General features: G+C 37.2%; 1 long non-coding RNA gene across 1 annotated transcript; it reads left to right on the plus strand.

The window, feature by feature from the left end:
• The first annotated feature begins 234 nt into the window (after positions 1 to 234).
• On the plus strand, positions 235 to 10,521 carry LOC122296001. The gene is made up of 2 exons (XR_006238358.1): positions 235 to 391; positions 10,219 to 10,521. It is a non-coding gene; the product is annotated as an uncharacterized LOC122296001 (long non-coding RNA).
• The last annotated feature ends 765 nt before the right edge of the window (positions 10,522 to 11,286 follow it).

The raw sequence follows: 11,286 nt of genomic DNA on the forward strand, positions 1-11,286 counted from the left end.
GAAGTAACTAACAATTTTACATTTCCTCCTACTTCGTCTCACCAGAATGGCATGTATATCAACAATTGCTAGTGACAAGTTCCACAAACTTTGCAAGCTGACAGCAACAACAAGGTAGCTGATGCAGAAAACAAATTAAAAACTCATGTTATCTAACTTATCTACTCTTCAAAGAGAGCCAAAAGAATGTAATATTTGTTCAAGGTATAAAGTATGATGAACAACCAAACATGTAGCAAATTCATCTAGATTCCTTCATAATCTTGAGGAACAACCTTTAAACTTGGAATATAAGTCTGCATTAGTCATCATCATGGACTCAGAAGAAAGTTTCAGCAGAAGTTTGTCTTAGGATTTTGCTATAATAGCAAATTGACAGGAACACATTAAGGTAATCTGTGTACTTGTGCCTGAGTTGGTTTCTAGGAAAGGAAAAGTTGCTATTTTTTTGTATTAGGGTTTTGAAAAGCCCGAACTTTGGTGGTTGCAACATTCTGGTTGCTGTATTTTAAGTTACTTCAGAGGGAATAATTAGAAAAATATGCAGCCTTTACTGTTTGAACCGGGGATGAATAATTTCTGTTGAGGTGATCTTAGATTAATTTGTGAATAATAGTAAAAAAATAGTGAATAGTTTGTGAATAGTAGTGAGGTAGTTTGAGGTATTCTGACCTCATGCACTAACCAAAAATAGGTGGATGTACTTCCTTTTAGGAATGATTTCAAAATATCCAGTTGGAATAGAGTCTCGCGTATGAGACATTTATCAACATTTGAGTATGAGAAGGAACGATATTATATGCATGGTAGGGATATTTGGAGCCGGTAGAATTGGCAAGACATCTATTGCAAAAGAGCTCCATAACAACAAGAGATCAACATTTATTAAATATCTCTAAAGTTGATTCAAAATACAAGTTGAAGATTTTGGCTAACAATGAAGGTCTTAAGCACTTTAGCTTCCATGCTTTTGAGAAAGATGAACCACTTGACAAATATCATGTGAGTAGGCATAGACTTTGCTCTAAAAGTGTTCTCCTAATTCTTGATGATGTGGATGAATTGGTCGAACTAGAAACATTACCTGGAGCTCTTGATTGGTTTGGTTCAGGAACTAGAATCATCATAAGAACAAAAGATTAGCATTTATTAAATATCTCTAAAGTTGATTCAAAATAAAAGTTGAAGATTTTGGCTAACGATGAAGCTCTTAAGCACTTTGGCTTTCATGCTTTTGAGAAAGATGAACCACTTGACGAATATCATGTTAAACTCTCTAAACAAGTAATGCAATATGCTCAAAGTCTTCCACTTGCTTTAACAATGCTAGGTTCAACTCTAAAAGATCAAAGCATTCATCAATGGAAAAGTGTATTGAATAAATATAAACAAATACCCGACATAAATATTCAGAGGGTACTTCGAGCAAGTTATGAAGGATTGGAAGATAATGCGAAGGACATGTTTCTTGATATTGCATGTTTCTTCAAAGGAGAAACTTTGGCTGATGTCATTAAAATATTTGACAATTGCGGTTTCTCTCCTGATCATGGTATTCAGAGGCCTAAAGATAAGTGTCTTACCCCTATTGATGAGTGTAATAAATATTTTTGGATGCATGACTTGCTACAAAATATGGGTCGAGAAATTGCTACAATGTATTCTCTCCCGTACCAGGGTACCAACAAAATCTAAGGCATTATAGTAGAAATGCCCTTTGTCCTTTTCCCAATGTTTGGGATCCTTTGTGGGTACCGTTTTATAGAAGTTTCGGAGCCAATGTTGTATACAAGCACTAAAGCAGAGAACATAAAAGAAGAAAAATGAATTGAATTATTTTGGGATTTTCAGGTGAGACTTCCCTTTCATTTTTGTTTGTTTTCTCTGCCTTTTAGACTTGATTTGGTATTTGCCACTAAAAACAAGAGCCCAATTTATTAGCTCAATGATGTCACTATCACACAGTACTCTTGGAATCCAATCCATAGCCTTACACAGAGGGAAAGAGGGATTCTTAAACTTGGGGAATCAACTTCCAGATCTGGTGCAGAAAGACTATGATGATCCAAAGGTAAACTTGGAGTTAGAACTTCGACTTGGTATCAAGCATGAATTACAAACATTAATTAGCTTGTATGCTTTTTACTTTGTTCATTTACTGATAGCCATTAGTCTGTTTTCTTGGATGATGAATTCAAGTGATTTGCTGCCCTGAAAGTTTTCTTCTATATCCTTATTACAGCAAGTATATGCTAAAAACACTCTGTTGAAAAGTCAAAAAACACCTATTCTCATTCCATTAAAAAATTCCCATTAAGTTGGAGTGCAACATATTTGAGAATGTATAAGAATGTATAAGAAAACACCTCTAAACCAGGAAAATGTATAGATTCAATTAATATTTGAGAATGGTAATGCACCACAAACTCAGACGTACTGCAGAATGTTCAACAAAAATAGAGGGGAGAGGGAAGATAAAGTCCTTCACAAGTTTAACACAAATCTGATATGCCCAATATGAATTTATTGTCTACTTTGGATACAGAGTTACTCGGCTCAATTCCATCCTGGGGACTAGTACCATATTTAATTACAATCTTATATATATATATATCTATTCATATATATTGATTGTACCATTTTTTGGGTTGCGGCAATAAATTTTTACATTTGCATCACATGTATAATTTTTTTTTTCCTGAACAAAGATAACATCCATTCATAAATTATTTTTGAAACAAAGATAACATTCATACTTGGCTAATCAATGGTCATTACAAGTGACCAAGCTAAAACCAGTTGACCAAATTCACAGTTTATTCCCTCTTATGCCAGCTCCCTCTTAAAATTGAAGTTGTTTCTTCTAACATTCTTTATCTCTGGTGCTACATAACTGGTGCCATAACTCTGGAGTCATTTGCAACATCAACTTCCACTTCTGCAGCTTACTACTTGCAATTGCCCAAATATCATTTGCAGTTAACTTCTTCTCAACCAGAGATTGGACAGTATGGGTTTTTGTTGTTATTTCTCTTCAAATGTATACTTTAGTGTATAAGGAATCATAATTTGCCCTCCCGAGGAAATGTTTTATTACATTTGGAACATTTAAATTCCATATCTTCCCCCACCTCTCTTCATTTTTCCTATTTTAGAGCATTCTCCCCTTTGCTTCCTCTCCCTCTGTTTAGCCAAGTAATAAGCACTTCCAACAGAGAAACACTTATTTAGGCTCAAAGGTCAGTACAAATTCATGAACCGTTCATTGAAAGGTTAATGAAAAGGAACAAATTCTTAGCCAGCCACTTCCTAGAGTTTAAGCAGATATTTTTGCATCTAATCAGCAATATATTTCAAAACATGCCTTAGCAAGGCTTGAATGTTGAACATAAGAGTTTTCTTACCCCATCGCCAATGGTGAAGCAACTAACAATTTTACATATCCTGCTACTTCGTCTCACCAGAATGGCATGTATATCAACAATTGCTAGTGACAAGCTCCACAAACTTTGCAAGCTGATAGCAACAACAAGGTAGCTGATGCAGAAAACAAATTAAAAACTCATGTTATTCTAACTTATCTACTCTTCAAAGAGAGCTAAAAGAATGAAATATTTGTTCAATGTATAAACTACGATGAATAACCAAACATGTAGCAAATTCATCTGGATTGCTTCATAATCTTGAGGAACAGCCTTTAAACTTGGAATATAAGTCTGCATTAGTCATCATCATGGACTCAGAGGAAAGTTTCAGTAGAAGTTTTTCTTAGGATTTTGCTATAATAGCAAATTGACTGGAACACATTAAGGTAATCTGTGTGCTTGTGCCTGAGTTGGTTTCTAGGAAAGGAAAAGTTGCTATCTTGCCTTTTATTTTATTTTCATTTTTTTGTATTAGGGTTTGAAAAGCCCAAACCTTGGTGGTTGCAACATTCTGGTTGCTAGATTTTAAGTTACTTCAGAGTGAATAATTAGAAAAATATGCGGCCTTTACTGTTTGAACCAAGGATGAATAATTTCTATTGAGGTGATCTTAGATTAATTTGTAAATAGTAGTAAAAAAAATAGTGAATAGTTTGTAAATAGTATTGAGGTAGTTTGAGGTGTTCTGACCTCATGCACTAACCAAAAATAGGTGGATGTACTTCCTCTTAGGAATGATTTCATGCTTCAAAGTCTGGCTTATTAGAAATAGCCTCATTGTTCCTCGTAATATGGTATATTTTTCATATGTAGCTCTCTAATTTCTCGATATCTTAGCACAGCTTTGAAATCATGAAAATATGAAACAATTTCACGTTCATTGATTTTGTTTGAACCTTGAAACCCTTCCCACGGGAAACATTCTTGGTAGTATTTCCAAAAGTTATCCTTCGGTTAGGAGCATCTCTCAAATATTTATATATTTATGATTAATGTTATATATATATATATATATAGGCTTGCATAGGTGTTTTTTTTTTTTTTTTTGATAGGAAAACATACTTCATTATCATTAAATAAAACTTACAAAGTACTTGAATCACTCCAAAGAATATTAGAAATTACATCGGGATAAGCTCCCCACCATAAACTAATATTCTGTACACTTAAACCAAACTTGGCAAGTGAATGTGCTGCTGAATTGCAACTTCTAATAACATGTTGTACTTGACAGGTACCAAAGCGTGTCATCAACTCCTTAGCTTCTCTAACCACATTACCAAAAGTAGCCTGTGAAGATCCTTGTCTATTGAACTCGTTAACCACCAGCAATGAGTCACTTTCAATCATAAGATTTTGAATACCAAGATGAATGCAGAACTGTAAGCCTCTGAGAATAGCTAAAGCCTCCACTTCAACAGCAGTCATAACATAAACTTCTCTCTTTGCAGCAGACATTAGTACCTCACCCTTTGAATCCCTGACAATAGCTCCAATTCCAGCCAATGAACCCGTAGAAGAAAAAGCACCATCTATATTGAGTTTAAACACACCAGCTGGTGGGGCTTCCCATCTACACTGCTGTCTAATTATTGAAACAGATTTAGTTCTGCATTCCTTATAGGACTTCTACATTGCTAATGCATTTCCAACAATGGTCTCGACTTTAACATCCTTTGCCTCAAACTTCTTCATATTTCTTTTATACCAGCAGCTCCAGCATATCAGAAAGAACAGTTCAAGCATATCAGGACCCAGATTCAGTTGCATTCTCTGAACTAAGTCAAGAAAAGTATCATGCTCTCTTATAGCTACTCGTGATGGGAAATAGAGAGACCATACCTCTTTGATGGAAGGACAAGAACAAAGTGCATGTACTATATTTTCTGTTTCTGCATTACAGAAATCACAACCGTCCTCTGTTAACACCTTCCTCTTCAGTAAATTGGATTTAATTGGTAGAATCCCTTTGGCAGCTTTCCAAGCAAAAATTCTCACCTTTGAAGGGAGCTTCATATTCCAAATAGACTTCCATACCTTTCTCAACACCCTAGCATTAGAGGATTCACCATTCTGTCTATTTGCATATAAAGAATGAAACATCCTATAAGCACTTTTGACAGTATAAAAACCAGTAGCTTCATTCTTCCAATAGACATGATCCTCCCCCTCATGAGTAAGCACAATCTTCAAGATTTGCAGAGCTATAGGTGGTGTAAACAGAGAATTAATCTTTCCCACATCCCATACTCTTTGATTAGCAACAAATAAGGAGTTGACAGTAGCATCCTCCTCACTAAGCCCATCTGCATTCTCACTCATTAGGGACCTATTCTGCTGCCTTAGAACAGTTTTAAAACCAGGAACCCATGCATCTTTCCATATCCTGACTTTGTTTCCCAAGCCAATCCTCCACTGACATCCCTCTTGCAATTTATTCTTTGTTCCCCAAATACCTCTCCATACAAAGGAAGGATTATGACCCAAAGCAACATCAAAAAAATGTGTTGTGGGGAAATATCTAGCTTTGAAGATCTTGTGAAGTAAAGAATCTGTATTCTGCATTATTCTCCAACCATTCTTTGCCAAAAGAGCATCATTAAACACTCTTAAATCCTTAAAACCCATTCCCCCATTCTGTTTTGTATCACACATCTTTGCCCAACTCATCCAATGTATTTTTTTCTCTTCTTTTCTTTGACCCCACCAGAACTTTGCCATCAATTGTTCAAGATCATAGCACAAAGAGGAAGGTAGTTTAAAACAGCTCATTGCATAGGTAGGAATTGACAAAGCCACAGCCTTTATAAGTATTTCTTTCCCTCCAGCTGAAAGCATCTTCTCTTTCCAGCCTTGTAACTTCTTCCAAACTTTATGCTTAATATCAGAAAAAGCCCTATATTTTGCTCTCTCAACCAACAGTGGCAACCCCAAATATTTCTCCAATTGATGGCTGTTCTGCACTCCCCAAAGCTCAAGAATTTCACTTCTAGTTGCAGGTAGAACATTTGTACTGAAAACAATACCTGTTTTTGCTCTATTGATCATTTGACCTGAGACAATCTCATAACAATGCAAAAGATGTTGAATTCTCTGGTTTTCATACACATTTGCCTTACAAAATAAGATACTATCATCAACAAAAAGCAAGTGTGATAGTCTTGGAGCACCTCTGCATATTCTTACAGGTGTGATCTCACCATTTCCTTCTGCCTGCTTGAGCAAAGATACAAGACCTTCTGTGCAAAGAAGAAACAAATAGGGGGATAAGGGATCCCCTTGTCGAAGTCCTCTAGAAGGAATGATAGGACCTTTTGGCTCACCATTAATCAAAACTGAGAAAGATACAGTTTTGACACACATCATCACAAGATCAATCCAATGAGCATTAAAACCCATCCTAGACATTACACTTTCAATAAAAGACCATTCCACTCTATCATAAGCTTTTCTCATATCCAACTTAATGGACATATAACCCTCTTTTCCCTTTCTTTTTTGTCTCAAGTAATGCATCACTTCATATGCTATAAGAATATTATCTGAAATGATTCGGCCAGGTACAAAAGCACATTGTGAAGTAGAAATAACCACATTAAGCACTTGTTTAAGCCTATTTGCTAGAACTTTAGAGATCAACTTATACACTACATTACAAAGGCTAATAGGCCTAAATTCAGAAATCATTTCAGGCTTACTTTTCTTTGGTATCAGGGTTATAAAAGTATGATTTAGAGAAGAGGGAATTGTACCAGTTCTGAGGGCCTGTAGAACAACAGAGGTGACTTCATTTCCTACAATATGTCAGTATTGTTGGAAGAAAAGTGGTGGCATACCATCAGGTCCTGGTGATTTTGTAGGGTGCATCTGGTTTAAAGCAGCTTTGACTTCCTCTCTTGTAAAATCTTTTAATAGCTCCACATTCATATCCTCAGTTACTCTTCCTCGCAGCCCTTCTAGGAAATTCAGCTCCTCATTCGAATTGCTACTTTGTTGCTCTGATTGAAACAAGTTCTGGAAGTAGGAAAGAATTAGTTGATTTCTATCCTCACCATGCTGCCAACTCCCCTCTTCATTTTTCAGGCTTATAATCCAGTTTTTGTTTCTTCTTTGGGATGCTTTATGATGAAAGAACTTAGAGTTACTGTCACCACCTTTGAGCCATAATGCTTTTGCTCTTTGACTCCACAATATCTCTTCTCTTTCTAACCAAACCTGAAGTTGATCCTGAGCCTTCTTCATTTCTTCTCTTGTTATACTACTAGGTTCAGCTAACTGAATTCTTTGAAGTGACTCTCGAGCCCTTTTGATCTGCTGTTTCACATGCCCAAACTTCTGTCTGTTCCATACCTCCAACTCCTTACTGCATATGCTCAATCTGTCAATGATAGAACCAGTAGGCCTATTTGCATGAAATCCTTGCCAACATCTTGATATAACATCACCACATTCATCATCCTCTACCCACATTGCCTCAAATCTAAAAAGCTTGTGTCTATATTCATTCTGAGCAGAGCTTGGTACAAGAATGATAGGAACATGGTCAGAAGATGCAGCAACACCATGCACAACTCGAAAATGGGGAAAACATGCTTTCCAGGAAGGAGTAGCAATAAACCTGTCCAGTCTTTCACTAACCACCCCATCTTCATATCTTCTGTTACACCATGTATATTTCTGGCCCTCAAACCCCAAATCAATCAAATTGCAATCATCAATAACACTTTTAAAAGCTTGCATTAACCTCTCTGGTCGTGGCCTGCCCCCCAGTTTTTCTTCTTGACTGAGTACTTCATTAAAATCACCACATACCAACCATGGTATATTTCCTTCCACCCTCAGTGTTCTAAGTAAACTCCATGTTTCCTCTCTTTTTTCAGTTTCTGGGTGTCCATACAAACCAGTGAATTTTCACTCCAACCCTCCATCATTCTCACTAATTTTGGCATCAATGTGAAACAAAGAGTAACTTGTTATAGATAACTTAATTTCCTTCTTCCATAATAATGCCACACCACCCTTCCTTCCATCACAATCCACTGCAAAACAGCATTCAAACCCAACTCTCACACGAACTCTTTCCATCTGTCTACTAGTCAACTTTGTTTCCATTAGAAATAAAACCACAAGATCTTCTCTCCTGACTAAGTCACAGAGAGCTCTAACTCCTCGTGGGTTCCCAAGCCCACGAGAGTTCCAGCTTATAGTTTTCATTGTTCTCGGCGGGGCTGCTAAACAGCCACCACCGTTGGGTTTAAATTGAGATCCTCACTTTCAACCATTACTCTCCTACCACGTTTTTGAATAGAAGAAGTCAGTTGATTAGAAGAAGCCTTCCTCTTACCTTTCACTTCTGATACCAGAGACACTCCAGAATATGCATGAGCTTCGTGACCCATTCTGACCCACTTTCTAATAGGCCTGCCCCTCTTTGATTTTGGTTGTGTTTCAATCATAGCCTCCTCTCCTATGGGCTGAAGCCCACATGTATTACTCATCATTTGTTCAGCCACTATATTAGTATCTTCATATGATGGATACTGACCCCTTTCCACTCTGTCATGCTTTGAGGAATCCTGCTGAGTTGGCATATTAGTTATAACACCTGGAGTTATCATAGCCATATTATGATCTGCTACATTATCTCCCATTAACTCCTCCTCCCGTAATTCATGCATAACAGAAACATCAAATAACTCATTCTCTTGTAACGTCTCCTTGTTCTCCTCTCTCTTCTCTGTCGATTCCATACCTCCCAGCTGGACACCAGTGGCCTGTCGTTCACTCCCTGATGAAACTTCTGGTGTAGACTTCCGATGAACTGAAGTCTGAGGTTCAGTACTTTCCTTCCCTCTGCGTTGCAATGATCCAGCACGTAACCAAGGCCCAAATGGTAATTGATCAGCAACCCGTGTCACTTGAGGGCTAGCAACCTCACAATCTTTCAGTTGATGGCCAAGTTTGCCACACCAGTAGCAAAAGTTTGGCAAGTGTTCATAGACAAAACGGATCCAGCATATGCCATACTGACCCAGATTGACTTTGACACCACGCATAAGGGGCTATGATATATCCATCTTGACTCTAATTCTCATGAATTCTCCCCATGCAGCCTCGCCTTGTTCACCATCAACCTCCTCCACAGTGCCTATCTTGTTACCAATAAGGCATCCCACCTCCTCATTCATTGCATTTAACGGCATCTCATGTAATCGAATCCAGAAAGAAGCTTCTGAAATTCTAATTTTAGTTACCTGTCGATCACCTTCCAGTCGTTGCAACAGAACCAAGTTTCGATCAAATGACCAAGGTCCCTCACGAAGAACACGTTGCTTATCACGCTCGTCACCAAACTCCACCAGAATAAGCTTTGACCCCAAATCCTTAAAACTCACTTTATGAACGGGTTGCCACACTTTCCTCATCATGCTCTTGAGGGCCTCACGATTATAATACCGATCCGACAACAATGACATCACCAGACAACGTTCACCACGTAGAATATTTGGTTCCAAAACATTAGGATCCACATGAATCTCACTGCTCTCTTTCTCGGATAGAGACAAATGTTGGTATAAGGATTCAATCTCATCTGCCATTGAGACAGGAGACAAAAGAAAAAGAAAAGAAAAAAACCTGCACTGGGACAGGGGAGAGAACCTCTACGCAGAGAGGAAAATTTAACATTACACCATTGCAGTACTGTAATTTGGCATTTATTTTTTGATTTTTTCTGTGGTATATTCTGGTATTGAGTTTGAACTGAAAATTAGTATTCTGCTACTGACTGTAGGACGGACGTCGAGTGCATTTGAATGAAAGAGACTTGACCAAGCTCGACAGAATTGTTGGTGAGCCGCTACAGCCAGGGGGCTATCTGAAACTGTTTTGAGTTGGGTCTTAAAGGTAACGAGAGCATCTGTCGCTGAAAATTTGTTTTTCAGCTCAATAATTCTCAAAACATAGATGGATGTGTTTATCTCTTTGTTCAATTAATGGAACCCTGCGTCTTGCTCTTGTCTTGCAATAGCTCTTCGATCTAATTGGTAACTAATTACATGCAATAAGGGTTGAAAGAAAGAATTAGTCCTCTTTATTACATTTTCCAAATCACTTTATTCTTTTTTGTCTTTGCCTTTATTCCTCCCCCCCACACTTAAAAGCAGCTCTCTCCAATTTTAGACCTTAATTTGTTTTTATCTACGTTGTCTCTTCCTTGAGTAATTCTCTACGACGTCTCTACTTTTCGTTTTAATTGTTACTTTTCTTTCACTTTGTCAGTTTAACATGACTATTAATGCCTGGGATCTATGTTATATAGAAGTTTCAGGGTATGATTGCTTGAAAAAACAGTAACAACTGGCTTGCAATGCATTTTAGCTTTTATAATTATGATCATGAATTCTAAGGCCCTTGCTTAGATATGTGCTTGAACTCTTGATTATTCTTTTTTTCTGTATGCATTGAGATTAATTGATTTTGATAGTTCCATCGACTTCTGCACTCTGAGTTTCTCTTTTAATATCTGTTTCTTGGCTCTAGTTGATGAATATTTATTCCATCAACTGATCTTTTATCTTACCGCTGGAACATAACGTGTGCACCCTGCAATAGTCCACAAGTCATAAACAGTTTGTACAATCTGAATTTTCGCCAGACCTTTTTTTTAAAGGAATCCATACATTACCCAATACCAGCTAGATACTTAGTTAGGAAAAGGAACATAAATGCTCTGCAATACAAACATTATTTCCCCGGTCTCAACTAACATTGTGTGAGCAATTTACGTTCCCAATTGATCATGGTTCATTTAATCACTCAATCAAGCTATTACCATTGGATAGGAGGTACTGCATACTCT

This window comes from Carya illinoinensis, chromosome 15 (assembly GCF_018687715.1).
Source record: "Carya illinoinensis cultivar Pawnee chromosome 15, C.illinoinensisPawnee_v1, whole genome shotgun sequence".
Lineage (NCBI taxonomy): Eukaryota > Viridiplantae > Streptophyta > Magnoliopsida > Fagales > Juglandaceae > Carya > Carya illinoinensis.